This window comes from Macrotis lagotis, chromosome 1, assembly GCF_037893015.1.
Source record: "Macrotis lagotis isolate mMagLag1 chromosome 1, bilby.v1.9.chrom.fasta, whole genome shotgun sequence".
Taxonomy (NCBI): domain Eukaryota; kingdom Metazoa; phylum Chordata; class Mammalia; order Peramelemorphia; family Peramelidae; genus Macrotis; species Macrotis lagotis.
In genome coordinates this window covers 334,533,979-334,547,961 of record NC_133658.1, presented here as the reverse complement: position 1 = coordinate 334,547,961, position 13,983 = coordinate 334,533,979, and positions in this window count along the sequence as shown.

The window sequence follows — 13,983 nt, the reverse complement described above, 5'->3', positions numbered from 1 at the left end:
TTTTAGAATGTGACTTCTCGCTTTTGTTGTTTGTTATGCCAAGAAATATGTAAGCAATGGTTTTAGTGTTAGGGATGTTGTTCTGAATTGGGCCTGGCTCAGGTTAGTTCTTTAGTAATTTAGGTTCAATACTAAAACAAAATGAGAATTCATAGATTATTCAATTATAGCACATGCATTTTCAAGAAGGATGGGAATTGAGGGTGTCTTCAGTAGACACAGTAGAGTGAATCTCCCTTGTCTGAGTTGCCCATCATGATCCACCAGTCATTCCTCAGAAAGACTTTTTAGCTCTATGTGGATATTTTGTACTTACTTGATCAGGAAATAGTTTCAACCAGAGCCTCTAGTCCCCTGAGCCTACTAAGTCTTGAAGATGATCTCAAAACTTAAAGTGGCCGGTCTTAATACTTTACTATCTGTTTCGCATAGGATAAACTCTCCCTTAACTTACATGGAGGCAAATTTTATATTGTTCCTTTTGCCATATATACACAATAAAAATTGTGCAATAGCCTGATCTCCACAATTTTTTTTATGAGGATGATATGAAAGACATTTTGCATTATCTAAGAGTTGAAAGTTATTGTGAAAACTTTCTATTTCAATTTGGGGCTAACCAATAGTATTCCTTCACCCCAATGATATCACTGATAGCTCATCCAGTTTTCATTGGAAAATCTCCAATGAAGAAGAACCCACTATCTTCAGAGGCAGGCCCAAATTGTCTGGAAGTTCTATTCCTTGGAAATTCATTGTACCAATTGAAATCAAGTGGAGTGTGACTAATCTATATGATTCTTCTATGTGAAAGACCTTTAGATATTCAAAGACAATTTTTATCCTTTCTCCCCCTCCCTTCCACCAATTCTTCTATTTTCCAAACTAAACATCCCATACTCTATCTCCCATGTGGCATACTGTCTCAATATCTTGGTTACCATCTGTTATCAATTCCTTTTGTTTTAGTTTTGTTTTTGCAAGGCAAATGGGGTTAAGTGGCTTGCTTAAGGCCACACAGCTAGGTAATTATTCAGTGTCTGAGACTGGATTTGAACCCAGGTACTCCTGACTCCAAGGCCAGTGCTTTATCCACTACACCACCTAGCAGCCCCTTATCAATTCCTTTTAAAATATGTTTCCAGGGGCTGAACATAAGTCCTCTAAGAGTGGACTTAGGTAGAATAAAACAGAAATCTCTCCTTGCTTCTTCTGGATATCCTTGCTTCTTTTAATTCTTACTAGATTAGCATTCATACTTTTGATCTCTACTTTACACTGTTGATTTAAATTGAGCTTGAAATCCATTAGAATCCCCTCATATTTTCTTGTTTTTTCCACTGGAACTATTGTCTAGCCATGCCTTTCTTTCCCTATATTTGAGAAAATTATTTTTGAATTCAAATGTAGAGCACTTTAATATATTTTATGAAAGGAATGTATTCAAGAGAAACTCAACCACAAAATTACCAGCATGCATTTAGGATATATAGGAGGAAAGAGAATGTGATTGTGATTGAAATTGCACAAGGTTAATCCTGGAAGACTCCCTGGAGGCATCAGCCCTTCAGTGTTACTCAGAAGTGAAGGGAAACCCAGGTATTGGGCTAACAAGAGAGAGAATGTGCTATGGTATGGGAAAAGGGGTAGTGAACTACATGTAAGTTAAGAGACAACAGTCTCTTGATCCTAACTTGGATAATATTTCTCCTCTCTTGGTTTCTGTTTCCTCTTTCAAAGTGAAGGGTTTGGATTAGGTAATCTCAAAATTTCATTTTCTACCATTCTTTAATTTTGAAATGTCAGGCCTCTGTAGTTGAAATTCATAGGACAAATCAAGTAAGATGTTCCAATGGAGACAGACACAGGAAGTAGGGTTTATAGGTCTGAGGATATTTTTGACAAAGAACTACAATTCTGTGAACCTGTTAGACAGAGCAGGAGCTGACTTTTTGAGTGGAGTCTGGGTCACATTCCTATTGGCCACATAATATCAATCTTGACCTGTCACCCCTATCTTGGACAGGTTCTTTTATTATGAAGCAACCAGTCTCAGGCAGACTGAGTCTGTCTCACCAGCTTGGTTATCATGTCAGTGATGAGACATGGAACCATCAGTCTGACAAGAGATTGTCATGGATCTGAGCTGTTTTCTGTCTATGTTGAGCAATAACAGACCCAGGAAAAACCTTCCACTGGAAGCATGCTGGCTTTGACCATGGGATCCTGATGGGGATTGGCAGCTAAATTCATTCTTCTGCCAGAAACAATCTTCATCCCTGACCTTAGGACAGAGAGGAATGGTGGCTAGGGGAACTTGGAGACCCCAGCAAGGATAGAAGTACTAATGTCAATGACAATCCAATGTAGACTGCCCAGAGTGAGAGCTTAGAGGTACAGTCAATGCCCAGTATATCCTGTACTCTATCCAAGTATCTGCCTTTAATTGTTGATTGATAGGGGCCAAATAGGCATCTATTTTGTTGGATGATTAGAAAGAAACCAGGACTGCATGATATAAAGAAAAAGGATGTGGTATCAGATGACCTGCAAAACTTTCACTCTTGCCTATATCACTCTAGGCAACTTATTGTATATATCTCTCTGCCTCATTTACCATTCCTAGATGAAGCAGAAATTTTTATTTTTTTCTCTTCTCCTTCCACTCTTCTATGCAATGTTCTCCAAGTTAGGTGTGGTAGAGAACAGCATAGGGTAATTTGAATAATTTCACCAAATTGCTCCTGGCAGATTTGCTAGAATTTAAGGTAGAGAGATTTAAAGTTAGAGAGAAATTGTTTTATTTTGTTAAGTTCTTCATGTACTGGGGAGTACTCACTTTGAGAATAAAGAAACTAGTAATTGCTTTTAAAGGAGAGAGCTGTCACTTTTGAGATAGTGACTGAGTTCTGTTTGGGAATGATAAGATCAGTATTCCTGATTCCTATGTGAACTTCCATGAGACCAGAGGTTGGTTGAAGCAATAATTCAAGAGGATAAGTTGCCTGAATGTGGAAGTTTCTCTCTGCTAGTAACATTAATACTGTGATTCAGTGAATATTGTGTTTCATGTTAAGGTAGGACAGTTCTAAATCAGAAGATGTCCAATGAAACCCAGGAGCTACAGAGCCATGGGAAATGGAATATTAGATGCCATTCAAGAGGATGTGCTCTGCCCGAGGAGCTAGGATGGCGAGAACTGGCTCCACCTGCTTCTTTTTTTCTTCTTTCTTTCTTTCTTTTTTTTTACTTAAATATTTAATTTATTTTGAGTTTTACAAATTTTCCCCTAATCTTACTTCCCTCCCCCACCCCCACAGAAGGCAATTTGCCAATCTTTACATTGTTTCCATGGTATACATTGATCTCCTACCTGTTTCTGAGGGGCTACAAAGCAAAAAGAACCATCAATTCATGCCTCCTGGGAGTCCTGCCTAGCAGTGATTGCAAATGACTCACACTAAACTGCTCTTTAGTGTCTGTCATTATTTCCCATGAGCATCAATGTAGCTTCAATTTTGTCCTCTTCAATCTTTCAATAAACTATCCTAGGAATTTAATGAACTTCATTCTTGAAAAGAGAGCTTGATTCCTATAGATATCAGGAGAAAGTAAGGAAGACTTCCTCCATGTTGGCTGGAGCCCTGAATTTATGAACATAGACAAGAAATATCCAATTTGAGTTGGCTTAGATGGCTTCTGTTTTATATCACTTGAGGGAGCATTGAATCAATAAGATCACAGATTATTTTCCATATTTGAGAAAGAGCAATAAGAAGCACTCCTTCCTACCTTATCAATTTCTGATTCCTAGAGGGCAGATTTTGTTTTTAATAATTTTGAAATCTAGGTATCTAAGGAAGAATAAAGTGATTAATTCACTGAAAGCTGAATTTAACTCTTTATTTGCACCAGTCCTGTAACTTCATTCCAAGATGGTAAGAGATGAGACATATCTAAGAGAGTCAACATCTGAACATGCAGAAAGGGCTCATTTCATTAACTCAAAGTTCCTACAGAAAAAGGTTCCAATGAAATCTTAGCTATGCTGAGGTGCAGACTCTAAAAGAGCTTAGAATCTCTTTTTTAGAACCTGTAATCTGTTGTCCTACATACCAAAAAGTTAAAACTATGATTATCCTTTGGGATGCTATCTTAGGCTTCAAAAGTATGAGGCACTAGAGGAGCACAAAAAGGAGGTAAACAAAAGCAGTTATACTCTGATCAATGTGGACTGAGTTTTTCCAGTTCAGTATGAAATACAATAAGGCAAGTTGACTCCTGGAGCAACTGGTAAAGACTGCTAGTCTAAATCTGCTTGTCTCTGAAATTTCATAGTGTTTGGGAGGATGGTACCACTTAACACAATAGGAAGGTCAGAAGGAGGGACAGGTTAGAGTAATAGAGAGAAGATGAGAAGTTTATTTCTGGATACTTGAAGATGCTTATAGGATATTGACATGCCCAACAGATAGTAAGAAATGAAGGCCTAGACATTAGGAAAGAGATCAAAATTGGAGATGTAGCTAATGTTTCTGTTCCAGAAGAGATTGTACTGTACCAGCCAGTCACACAAGCTATCAGGGACTTGTAGGGATCAAGAAGTCCAAGAATTTTTAATTTGTGGTCCACAGATCATTCTATCTACCCTCCTCCCTGGATAGATTTCAAGGGAGTCATAAACTTGGATGAGAGGGAGGAATTGCATTTTAATTTTCATTATTTTCATTAACTATATTTTGCAAATAAATCCATAGGTTTCAGCAGAGAAGTTTATGCAAAAGGGTGTTGAGAACCTTTGATCTACCCAACCCCATCATTTAACAGAAAAGAATCTGAAGCTCAGAAAGACCAAACTATTTGTTGAAAGTCAGCTAAGAATGAGTCCTGGAACTGAAATCTAAAATCAGATATCCTGTTGCACAGTTTACTTAACTTCAGTTGACCAGACAGCACTATTGGCTAGAAGGAGAGGAAGTGTAAGGCATCTGTTGGTGCAGGTTCCTAGGAACCAGATCTTTACTGAAATGAAATCCATTCATTTTGTCCCTTTCTTTGATCAACTATATATATGAGGTGGCTATGGAAAGGTGCCATGGCAGGGATAAACTTAGACCCTAAGGACACCAAACCAGAAGGTTATGATTTGAGTAGGGCATTCTACTTATATTGTTTCCCCGGGGGAGGAGAAAGAAAAATCTCTAGACAGGAGTCTATAAAATCAAAATCTTATAAAAAGCCTTTGTCCAGTCAAGCATGAACCAGGAGATGAAATCTGTCCAACATACTGTCATTTTATCAGTACATAATGTTACCCAGACTGTATTCCTTCATAGATGTTAAATGGAAATATATATGCATAAAGTTAAAAATATAATGTATATTTTATATATGTATATACACATGAGATAAATATGAAATAAAAATTATTTATATTGGATATATATATATATATATATATATACATAAATATATTTTTAAACCTAATTCCTAATCACCTAGCCAGTTGTTTCTAATAAAACAGCTCTATTGGAATAATGCAGTGTCTGAGAGATGGGGTGTAATATGGTTAAATGCTTTTACAATCCACCATTAAAGTAAGTGGATGGAAATTCATAAAATATTTATAGCTTTTGAAAAGTGTTCATTCACAGATATGTCCAGAATCTAAAGCAGTGCCAGGACAGCTGGCACTAGTAAAAACTATGTCACTATAGTATCACTTTACTTGGTATCAGTTTCCTTGGGCAACTGAATCTTCATGCCAAGACCCCAAAACCCATAAGTACCTTGTGGATTGGTGATCAGATTGTTTGAGATGATGGTGGGGAGGCAATCCAGTCCATTTTGTTTCTGAAGGGAGTAAAAGAAGACAATATAATAAAGATCCTTCATCCCTTCTCTAGTTTTTGTCCATATGGCAAAAACTAACTCTCAGGAAATTAGAGAAATTATAATGCTAAAATATTATAATTTAAAGATTTTACTGCACATAAACTGCTAAAAATCAGATCAAAGAATGTTAGAAGATATCAGAGAAGCTTAGTCTAGTCTAATCTAATTTAATGAAAGAGAAAACTAGAATTTGAAGGGGTGAATGGGTTTTCTTTTTGAAGACCATGAAGTTCATTGCAACAATATCTATGTTCCCTTAACTCCCAGAACAGGTACATTACATCTTTCATATCATACTCATTATATGTCCGATAATCTATCCATCATCCCTGGATAGGAGGTGGAAACAATGAGGGTATGTAGATGGTCTGGAGAAAGGTCTAAGATATATGCACTCATCTATACCATTTTTTCCTCATGGATTCTGAGAATTTGATCCTTCTTAATTGAGTTAGCTTTCTCAGAAATTGTCATTTCATTATTGGAGCAGCATCCCTGGAAACTAGCAGGAAATGAGAGAGGCACTGGCTTAGTAAGGTAGAGGGAATGGTGGACTCTAGAGTCTGATTTCATGGAATAGGGTAAAGTTGAGGAAGAATGAAATAGTGTTATATATAACACTATTTACGTATGTTATACATATTTATGTATGTTATACATACATAAAACTTCCTAAAAGGTGACAGCTTTGAGGTTACAATACAGGGTCCTTCTCCCTAGAGAAACTAAATAGATTCACAGGGAGAACACAAGGAAAGAATAATAGCCTAGAAAGAAGAAATGGAAGAGGGAAAATATCTTATAGTTATATTTTAAGATTCGCAAAGATCATTTCTCAAAACTACTTACCTGTAAGGTAAGTAGTATAGTTATTCTCATTTAATAAATGAGAAAATTGAGGGTTATAGAGAGGAATTAATGCTTAAAGTATATGGATAACAAATGACAGAATTCAAACTTGAAGTCAAACCTTATGACACTAAATTTGTGCTAGTGATCTCAAAAGTGATCAAGTTAGAATCAGAATTTTGATATTTTCTACAGAACCTTAACTAGAGCAGGAGAGCTTGGACTTTGTCTTAGGTCCTGAGTATTTAGAGGAAAATGACAGCAAGTAGAAACAAGTAATTAATTATACTTCAAGTGAGATCCTTCCTGGTCTGGATTTTAAAGCATTGTCTTTTCAGTGCCCTGGGTCTTCTGTCTCCCTCTAATAGACAATTAAGTTTCAGTATCTTCAGTCTTTGTTCTTCTTGACTAAATTTGTCTTCACAAATTTTTATAGTACTCTCCTGGATGTAAGAATTGAAAGCTATGGCTCTTCTCTAATCTACACGATTCTGGTAAAAGAATAGGCAATATCTTGTAATGGATCTTTGAAGATTGGATCCGTAAATGATAAGTTACTACATTACTCTTCCAAAAAGTCATTGTCTAGCTTTAAGGACATAATAGAGGTTCACATTCTCTAGAGAAAAATATATTTTATTGACAAATACATGAACTTAAAGTCAGAGGACCTGGGGTCAGATCTTTGTTCTCTAACTTGCTCTGTGCTAGTAACCTTGGAAAAACCAGTTTAACTGTTTGGCACTCAGTTTCCCCAGTTGTAAAATGAGGGAATACAATACAGGTTAGTCACAATCATAGTTCAGAACTTTATACTTCTTGCCAGGGTTAGACCAAATCCAGACTGAACTAGATCATGCTTCAGATTCCATTTTAGCATCCATCCTAGCCATCTTTCTGTCATCTACCTTTATTCTTAAACTCCCTGGACCCCTAGGTTTCTAGAAGGAATAGTTTGGGTAACTTTATCTATTCTCTTTTAAAATACCAATCTTGGGATCAAACCACCCTCATTGGAATATGATCTGGCCCTTGCCAAGTCAGTTTATTCCGTGACATCAGACCCTAGAGTCCTTCCTTCCCTTTACCTTAGTAAGTCAGTGCCTCTCTCATTCATTTCCTACTAGTTTTCAGGGATGTTGCTCCAGGAATGAAATTTCACCCAGCCCACTGTGTTTGTATATAGTCCACAATAGACCAGCCCAGTCTGGTCCATCCTTTACATTCCATCTATCTAATCACCTCAACCTTCTTGTCACTTTTTCCCACTCCTTATTCTGGAACTACATTAAAATCTATATTTTATTGTTTCAAGGAAAAAGGAGCATCAACTAGATCCCCTATGACTTTATTTTTTTTTATCTGTGTGACTTATCAACCTTCCCCTCGCATATTCCTTTTAGAATGAACACTCCTTGATGGTAGGAATTATTTTCTTTTTTTCTTTCTTTCTTTTTTTTTATTTCCCCAGAACTCAGTAAACTCATGAAAAAGTTGGGAAGATAATAAATGCTTCATAAATGTGTTTCATTCACTCATGTTGAGGCAATAGCAAAGAGGATTGGAAATATGTTCAGTTCTTGGCTCTGACACTATCAGTGTAACATGAAGAAAGTGATTTAAATTGTTTGTGCCTCAGTTTTCATATCTGTAAAATGAAGTTGCTTTTATCTACCTCACAAGATTGTTGGGTATAAAGGCTTTGTAAGTCTTACAGCATTATAGATATGTGAAATATTATAATTAATTTAATTTTTTCCCTTCCTTTCTCCATTTCTGGCATACTATGTATTATTCCTCCTTCAGTTTTCAGCACTCTCTTATTTTACAAAACCAACTTTCCCAATCTCTCTGCTGTCATACTCCATATGGTACCTCTCCAATAAGGAAATGTTAAAGTATTGCCAGGATTTATTACTACCCAAGGACCAGTAAATCGCCATTTGGAGAAGTACTGGGTCATAGATTATCATCCCAGGGCCTCGTGGCTGGAATTTTTTCCCCCTATTGGAACATAAGAGATACAAGATTAGCCTCTAACCACCTGGGGTTGGTGATAAGTTAGTGATATATGTGTGTGGTGTGAAGTCAGGCCCTCTTGGGGATGCTCTTCAGGGAATGTCAGGATTCCTGAAAATAGAATGAAGTTCTACAGGAAGCTTGAGGTTCCAATTTATAGAAATACCTGAAATAGGTATGGAGGTTGGCTTTAAAAATCATATAATGTTCCAATATAACCTATGAAAGCTAGAAGCAACCTTAATATACAAACATTAGAATAGAGAATGTCAAAGTTATACAGTCTCTTAAAATATAGCCCATCAGAGTTGAAAATACCATTAGAACATAGCATTTTATAGATGAAAGAATCTTTAATAATAGACCATCAGGGCCTAGATTCAATTTTATTACACAGAATGTTAGAACTGGAAGGAACTTTAGCAAAGAGAATGTTAGAAAGTAAAATATTTGAGTCAGGCTCATGGTCGTAGAATGTAAAATGTCAGAGTAGGAAGGTACTTTAGTCATAGCTGACTCTTCATAAGGATGAGCGCTTAAAAAAAAAAAAAAACAAGGCTTCCTAGGACCGAACACCAATCTGTATAACTAGCTAAAACAAGCTAATAGAAGAGATATGTAGCAATTAGCTTCATCATACTGGATTACACAAAGTAATTCATGGGTGTTAAAATGGGTACCATATAAATGGGCAAGCTAGCTGATGTAGTGGTTAGAGTGCCAGGCCTGGAGTCAGGAAGATTTGACCTCAAATCCTGTTTCATACATTTATTAACTATGAGACCTGGGTTAAATACTTAACTTTATTTTCCTCAGTTCCTTAACTGTAAAATGATCTAGAGAAGAAAATGGTAAACTACTCAAGTATCTTTGCCAAGAAAACTCTAAATGGGATCACAAAGAATTGGACTTGATAGAAAGAATTGAAAACAATAAAACCAAATGAAGGGTACAGACAGCCAGAAGTATAGAATTCTAGATAAGGGTAAGACCAATAGAAGTTTGAATAACCTAAGAGTTTGGTGACAGAGATGGGAACCAAACAGGGTTTTAGTGGTATAGAAAGGTTATTATGCTTACTAATCTCATTAGTGACAATACAGTGAAGTAGAAAATATACTGGACTTGGCATCTCCTCTTCCTAAAATAAGAATCCCTAGGTTCAATTCCCAGCTCCCATCTACCTAGACATATTCCCATTGACTCAGAGATGAAAGGAATTTCAAGTATTGAACTCAAATAGAAAAAAAGGAGCCACTAAACCACACTCAAGGATTCTTGCAGGCTGCATATTGACTTAGAAGACCACATATTAACATTTTCTAGTTTTGATTATATTTTTATATATATCTAGTTAAATAATTTTCGATTGCATTTTAATTTGGTTCAGGTCACACTTACATGTGGGTCATGGCACTTTGATTTAATCTGTCACTTTCATTTTAAAGATAGGGAAGTGAGATGCAGACAGGCTAAATGACTCAAAGTTATGTGGGTAGGAAGTAGCATATCATGCAAACTCATTACTTGACTCAAAATCTATATTTCTTTGTACTTTAACATAGTTTCTATGTTCAGGTTTATTTTTATTAACTTCTCTGAGTTTCTCACCTGTAAAATAGAGACAAAATGATGTATACTACTTAATTCAGACAGGTATTGTAAGAAAAGTGATTTGCAAAATTGAAAATGGGAGGGAATTGTGAGGTAGTATTGCCATCATAACTTCTATATTTTTATCTTTCACCATGACCTTACAATTCAATATATTTCTCCACCTGGAAAGATGCCTAATAGCAAATTAATTTAGGTCCTTGCATCCAATACTTTACATACTGAGGGAGATGAAAATGGCAGGGTAGAAAGAACCATGGATTCAGAGTCAAAAGTCATAGTCTTAATAATTATTAATTGTATATCCTTGGACAAATAATTTAAGATCTTGAAATCTCAGTTGCCTTATGTGTAAATTGAAGGGGTTAAATTAGGATTATCTTTAAGCTCTCTTTCGATGATGATCTTCCAACCATAGAGCTATGGTTCTATGATTCCATCTTGGTTCTTTAGTAAATGGGCAAGTCCTTCAACCACTCTGGACTTCACTGAGATGGATTTAAGCATCTTAGTGACCCTGGGCAAAATTCATTTACTCCCTCTGGTCCCTCAATTGGCCCAAATTAGGCTCAAAGACCTTCAAGGTCCCTGTCAGTTTTAAATGTTATAGATTTTTGCATCCATCTCCTCTTTTTATATTCAATAACACTGAAGCTTCTGGTGCTAGCAGGATTGGCTCATTTGGACTCTGTGACACAGGGCTGGACAAGCAAAGGCTTCTATGCTTCTCTAGCCAAGCCCTGTGCTCCAGACCCATGGTCCCCTAATCCTCCTCTGCCCCTTCTGTGCTAGGAACCAACTCTCTTTCATTCTGCCTCCCTCCCTACTCACCACTGTCCCCGCCAATGCTCTATGCACAGCTGGCAAAATAGATAGGTCTTTCTAACCCTCTCATGCGTGCTCTGTAGGGCCAGGTAGCTTTATAAATATGGTAATAGGTTCTCAAGCATGCCTGGACTGGCAATGAGACTGAGGGCCCAGTGAAGCTGGACTCTGAGAGATAACCACCCCATTGGCCCTGGCAGAGAAAACAGCTGAGCTGTGCTCCAGGGTCAAATTAACTTTCCCCATTTGAACAGATCCACCTCCCTCCTCCTGGCTGTGTAATCGCCTCCACCCACCTGTTCATTGATTATACTGGTCCCATCCCCAGAAGGAATGAGGTGGCAGCTCATGTTTTGTCTAGTACTCGTAAGCCTAGACTTGAGATAAAAAAAAAGCAAGTGAACAGAACAGCAACATTGATGTGTACAAAAGAGGATCCTGCTTGACACCTCCCCACTGATGTCCTTCTGAAAAAGACAGCAGCTGCAATACACACATCCTCTGGGAGGATCAGAAAATCCTAGAGACTTCTGGCCTGTCCCCCAAATATCAACAATCTCTTTTCCTTCTCTTCCCCAGACCCCCTTCAAAGCAGGGATGGGAGTTACCATTTATATGTTCTTTCTGCCTTAGAGATGACAATTTTCTCCACTTCTGGAAGGCAGGAGATCTAACTGGATGGTCATCCTTTGCCAAGAAATTTGTGTGAGCTTAAAGTACTTAACCCCTTTTGGTCTTTGAGTCTACTTGGTCCATTGTGTATAATAACTGTCCATTTTACATAGCTGTTATGAAGAATAAATGGGATTGTGTCTGTGAGAGTATTTGGAAAAAAGGTTGCACATTTGTTGTATAGGTTATAGAATCCCAGGGTCAGATGGATCTCAAAGCCTTTCTGAAGCATAATTTCCTGTATAAATTTCTGATCATGTAACGATCCAGACTACACAAATGCCAACAGCAATAGGCAAATCACCACTTAATGAATCTGTCATTTCTATTTTTGCATGGTTCTAATCATTAAGAAGTCTTTTCTTAGTTTAATAAAAACTTTTCCCTGTGTAACTCTTACTGTTGGTCCTAGTTCTTTTCTCTGTGACTAAAAGGAATAAATCTAACCCCTCTTCATAAATGATAGGTCTTCAAATATTTCAATAAAAAGATCATATTACCTTTCATTGTTCTCTTCTTTCTTCAGAACTTCCTCACATGTTTTTTTCCAATATTATTTCCCCTCCTGAGAATTCTTTTTTTCCTTTCTTTCATGTCTGACATCTACAAATCCTTCAAGACCTTCAAAATCTGAGTCCATTAAATTACTCCTCATTTCTCAGATAGAGTGAGATATTTTCTTAGTCCTTGAACTTTTGTTTTCCTGACTTTCAACAGTGTGACATTCTTATTTCACAATTCAAATTAATATTTGGAATTTTAGAGCTAGAAAAGACTTTAGGAGGGGGAAAAAACTATCTCTGTAGTTTAAAAGATGTAGAAGAGACTTGAGAGTTTAACCCAATCTCTTCTTTTTACAGATGAGGAAATTGAGTCAAAGAATTTTTATGGCTTGCTAAAATTTGCTTGTTTAGTAAGAGACAAAGTAAGATTTGAATTTAAGATCCGTGATTCCAAATTCAAAGTTTCAAGTTCAGTACTCTCTCTTCCATACCTCAATGTCTCCCATAAATTTAGAGTTCTGATTCATTTAGGACTGGATGGGACCTTAGAAGGCATCTAATCCATACCCCTTATTTCAAAGAAGAGGAAACCAAGGTATGGTAAGAAAAAGTTACTTACTGAGATCATCCAAGAGGTAAAGGGCAAAGCTGAAATTTAAACTCAGATCCTCTAATTTCAAATGTAGCATGCTTTTCACTTAGACACACTAACTGCCATCTTGGTGAAAAAGAGGTAGCTTGGTACAATATATAAAAAAGTAGGAATTAATTTTAACACGTAAAGTTAAAGGAGCTGTTGTAAATTCTTTCTTATTTGAAGAATAATCATTTTTCTGCAGATGCTTCACCATAATGTAGGATCAAAGATTCAATTCAGATGATCCAGATGTTGAAGTTATCTCTCCTCTCTGCAGTAGGTATGCCCAGAGGTGCTCTCCTCTAAGATAGTAGGAGGGGGGAGAGAAAGAGAGAGAAAAGGAGAGAAATGAAGGGAAGGATGATGACTTTTTTTCCCAGATGTTGACAGCTGAGATGGGAGTCTTTTCTCAGGGTGATGCTTTATTCTTCTTCGTAAGGGCTCACAATGAACTCAGGATATTGTATGGGGAGCTACCATCTGGAAGCCAGCTTCCAGAACTGGCAAGTCAGAGATATTCAGCAGCTGCATTTATAAAGATTCCAAGCTGCTAAGCAGCTGAGGATTCCAGATCTGGGCTGCAGGATAAAATTTCATCTACCCCAAACTCAATCTGGGTAACTCACCCAATTTAAAGATTAAACCCTGACTTTTAAACTTGTTAACAACTTCTGCAATACAGGTAGAGGCCTTGGTGAAATAGCCTGAGAGGTAAAATCCCAGCATGAAGGATGCTGATCCTGATTGTTACACTTAATGATCTTCACTCAAAGGGTAGGCCCTTCTTAAACTGGCTTACAATCTTTCTTTTTGAATTAAGAAGAGTCAAATTTTAAGAAGTTATTCCAGATGTTTACCACATCTGTGTGGGAATCATGGCTTAAAGAAGAAAATTTCTTTAATGAAGTCAAAAAATGATGACTGGTTCAGGAAGTCCAGATATTGTCATCAGTATCTGAAATGAGGAGG